Genomic DNA, 4,705 nt, shown 5'->3' with positions numbered 1-4,705 from the left:
ACATAGACAGTAAGAAGAGTCAGTCTTCTTGTCCTTAAGTCGGCATTGTGACTTTTGTAACTAATTCCGATGCAATTTCTGTGTTTCATCGTCAATAAGACGGTCCAAGGGATACAGTAAACCTGGAGTGAAGCATCGGAATCTATAACTAGTGTCACAGAAGTGGTTCAAAACATAGACAGTAATAAGAGTCAGTCTTCTTGTTCTTAATTCTGCTTTGTGCCTCTTGTATTTAATTCCGATGCAATTTGTGTGTTTCATCGTCAGTAAGAAGGTCCAAGGGATACAGTAAACCTGAAGTGAAGCATCCGAATTTGTAACTAGTGTCACAGGAATGGTTCAAAACATAGTCAGTATGGAGAGGGAGTCTTCTTGTACTTAAGTCGGAATTGTGCCTTTTGTATTTAATTCCGATGCAATTTCTGTGTTTCATCGTCAATAAGAAGGTCAGAGGGGTACAGTAAACCTGAGACCTGAAGTGAAGCATCGGAATCTATAGCTAGTGTCACAGGATTGGTTCAAAACATAGACAGTTAGAAGAGTCAGTCTTCTTGTACTTAATTCTGCTTTGTGCCTTTTGTATTTAATTCCGATGCAATTTCTGTGTTTCATCATTAATAAGAAGGTCCAAGGGATACAGTAAATCTGGAGTGACGCTTCGTAATCTGTAACTAGTGTCACAGGACTAGTTCAAAAATAGACAGTAAGAAGAGTCAGTCTCCTTGAACTTAATTCGGCATTGTGCCTTTTTTATTTAATTCCGATGCAATTTCTGTGTTTCATCGTCAATAAGAAGGTCAGAGGGATACAGTAAACCTGAAGTGAAGCATCGGACTCCATAACTAGTGTCACAGGAATGGATCAAAACATAGTCAGTAGGAAGAGTTAGTCTCCTTGTACTTAAGTCGGCGTTGTGCCTTTTGAATTTAATTCCGATGCAATTTCTGTGTTTCATCGTCAATAAGAAGGTCCAAGGGATACAGTAAACCTGGAGTGAAGCTTCGTAATCTGTAACTAGTGTCACAGGAATGGTTCAAATCATAGACAGTAAGAAGAGTCAGTCTTCGTGTACTTCAGTCGGCATTTTGCCTTTTGTATTTAATTCCGATGCAATTTCTGTGTTTTATCGTCAATGCGAAGGTCCAGGGGATACAGTAAACCTGAAGTGCAGCATTGGTATCTATAACTAGTGTCACAGGAATGGTTCAAAACATAGACAGTAAAAAGAGACAGTCTTCTTGTACTTAAGTCGGCATTGTGCCTTTTCTATTTAATTCCGATGCAATATCTGTGTTTCATCGTCAATAAGAAGGTCCAAGGGATACAGTAAACATGAAGTGAAGCATCGGAATCTACAACAAGTGTCAATGGAATGGTTCAAAACATAGTCAGTAAGAAGAGTCAGTCTTCTTGTACTTAAGTCGGCATTGTGCCTTTTCTATTTAATTCCGATGCAATTTCTGTGTTTCATCGTCAATAAGAAGGTCCAAAGGATAAAGTAAACCTGGAGTGAAGCATCGGAATCTATAACTAGTGTCACAGGAATGGTTCAAAACATAGACTGTAAGAAGAGTCAGTCTTCTTGTCCTTAAGTCGGCATTGTGACTTTTGTAACTAATTCCGATGCAATTTCTGTGTTTCATCGTCAATAAGACGGTCCAAAGGATACAGTAAACCTGGAGTGAAGCATCGGAATCTATAACTAGTGTCACAGAAGTGGTTCAAAACATAGACAGTAATAAGAGTCAGTCTTCTTGTTCTTAATTCTACTTTGTGCCTCTTGTATTTAATTCCGATGCAATTTGTGTGTTTCATCGTCAATAAGAAGGTCCAAGGGATACAGTAAACCTGAAGTGAAGCATCGGAATTTATAACTAGTGTCACAGGAATGGTTCAAAACATAGTCAGTAAGGAGAGGCAGTCTTCTTGTACTTAAGTCGGCATTGTGCCTTTTGTATTTAATTCCGATGCAATTTCTGTGTTTCATCGTCAATAAGAAGGACCAAGCCATACAGTAAACCTGGAGTGAAGCATCGGAGTCTATAACTAGTGTCACAGGACTAGTTCAAAAATAGACAGTAAGAAGAGTCAGTCTCCTTGAACTTACGTCGGTATTGTGCCCTTTGTATTAAATTCCGATGCAATTTCTGTGTTTCATCGTCAATTAGAAGGTCAGAGGGATACAGTAAACCTGAAGTGAAGCATCGGAATCTATAGCTAGTGTCATAGGAATGGTTCAAAACATAGTCAGTAAGAAGAGACAGTCTTCTTGTCCTTAAGTCGGCATTGTGCCTTTTCTATTTAATTCCGATGCAATTTCTGTGTTTCATCGTCAATAAGAAGGTCCAAGGGATACAGTAACCCTGAAGTGAAGCATCGGAATCTATAAGTAGTGTCACAGGAATGGTTCAAAACATAGACAGTAAGAAGAGTCAGTCTTTATGTACTTACGTCCACATTGTGCCTTTTATATTTAATTCCGATGCAATTTCTGTGTTTCATCGTAAATGAGAAGGTCAGAGGGATACAATAAACCTGAAGTGAAGCATCGGAATCTATAACTAGTGTCACAGGAATGGTTCAAAGCATAGACAGTAAGAAGAGTCAGTCTCCTTGTACTTAATTCTGCACTGTGCCATTTGTATTTAATTCCGATGCATTTTCTGCGTTTCATCGTCAATAATAAGGTAGAAGGGATACAGTAAACCTGACGAGAAGCATCGGAATTTATAACTAGTGTCACAGGAATGGTTCAAAACATAGTCAGTAAGAAGAGTCAGTCTTCTTGTACTTAAGTCGGCATTGTGCCTTTTCTATTTAATTCCGATGCAATTTCTGTGTTTCATCGTCAATAAGAAGGACCGAGGGATACAGTAAACCTGGAGTGAAGCATCGGAGTCTATAACTGGTGTCACAGGACTGGTTCAAAAATAGACAGTAAGAAGAGTCAGTCTTCTTGAGCTTAATTCGGCCTTGTGCCTTTGGTATTTAATTCCGATGCAATTTCTGTGTTTCATCGTCAATAAGATGGACCGAGGGATACAGTAAACCTGGAGTGAAGCATTGGAGTCTATAACAAGTGTCACAGGACTGGTTCAAAAATAGACAGTAAGAAGAGTCAGTCTTCTTGAACTTAATTCGGCATTGTGCCTTTTGTATTTAATTCCGATGCAATTTCTGTGTTTCATCGTCAATAAGAAGGTCACAGGGGTACAGTATACCTGAGACCTGAAGTAAAGCATCGGAATCTATAGCTAGTGTCACAGGAATGATTCAAAACATAGACAGTTAGAAGAGTCAGTCTTCTTGTACTTAATTCGGCATTGTGCCTTTTTTATTTAATTCCGATGCAATTTCTGTGTTTCATCGTCAATAAGAAGGACCAAGCTATACAGTAAACCTGGAGTGAAGCATCGGAGTCTATAACTAGTGTCACAGGACTAGTTCAAAAATAGACAGTAAGAAGAGTCAGTCTCCTTGAACTTAATTCGGCATTGTGCCTTTTTTATTTAATTCCGATGCAATTTCTGTGTTTCATCGTCAATAAGAAGGACCAAGCTATACAGTAAACCTGGAGTGAAGCATCGGAGTCTATAACTAGTGTCACAGGACTAGTTCAAAAATAGACAGTAAGAAGAGTGAGTCTCCTTGAACTTAATTCGGCATTGTGCCTTTTTTATTTAATTCCGATGCAATTTCTGTGTTTCATCGTCAATAAGAAGGTCAGAGGGATACAGTAAACCTGAAGTGAAGCATCGGACTCCATAACTAATGTCACAGGAATGGATCAAAACATAGTCAGTAGGAAGAGTTAGTCTTCTTGTCCTTAAGTCGGCGTTGTGCCTTTTGAATTTAATTCCGATGCAATTTCTGTGTTTCATCGTCAATGAGAAGGTCCAAGTGATACAGTAAACCTGGAGTGAAGCTTCGTAATCTGTAACTAGTGTCACAGGAATGGTTCAAATCATAGACAGTAAGAAGAGTCAGTCTTCGTGTACTTAAGTCGGCATTTTGCCTTTTGCATTTAATTCCGATGCAATTTCTGTGTTTCATCGTCAATAAGAAGGTCCAAGGGATACAGTAAACCTGAGGTGAAGCACCGGAATCTATAACTAGTGTCACAGGAATGGTTCAAAACATAGTCTTGTACTTAAGTCGGCATTGTACGTTTTCTATTTAATTCCGATGCAGTTTCTGTGTTTCATCGTCAATAACAAGGTCCAAGGGATACAGTAAACCTGGAGTGAAGCATCGGAATCCATAACTAGTGTCACGGGAATGGTTCAAAACATAAACAGTAAGAAGAGTCAGTCTCCTTGTATTTAATTCTGCACTGTGCCATTTGTATTTAATTCCGATGCATTTTCTGCGTTTCATCGTCAATAATAAGGTAGAAGGGATACAGTAAGCCTGACGAGAAGCATCGGAATTTATAACTAGTGTCACAGGAATGGTTCAAAACATAGTCAGTAAGAAGAGTCAGTCTTCTTGTACTTAAGTCGGCATTGTGCCTTTTCTATTTAATTCCGATGCAATTTCTGTGTTTCATCGTCAATAAGAAGGACCGAGGGATACAGTAAACCTGGAGTGAAGCATCGGAGTCTATAACTAGTGTCACAGGACAGGTTCAAAAACAGACAGTAAGAAGAGTCAGTCTTCTTGAGCTTAATTCGGCCTTGTGCCTTTTGTATTTAATTCCGATGCA

The sequence above is a fragment of the Schistocerca piceifrons genome, unplaced genomic scaffold, assembly GCF_021461385.2.
Source record: "Schistocerca piceifrons isolate TAMUIC-IGC-003096 unplaced genomic scaffold, iqSchPice1.1 HiC_scaffold_2412, whole genome shotgun sequence".
Classification (NCBI taxonomy): domain Eukaryota; kingdom Metazoa; phylum Arthropoda; class Insecta; order Orthoptera; family Acrididae; genus Schistocerca; species Schistocerca piceifrons.
The sequence above is the reverse complement of the archived record's forward strand: the minus strand, read 5'-3'. Positions refer to the sequence as shown.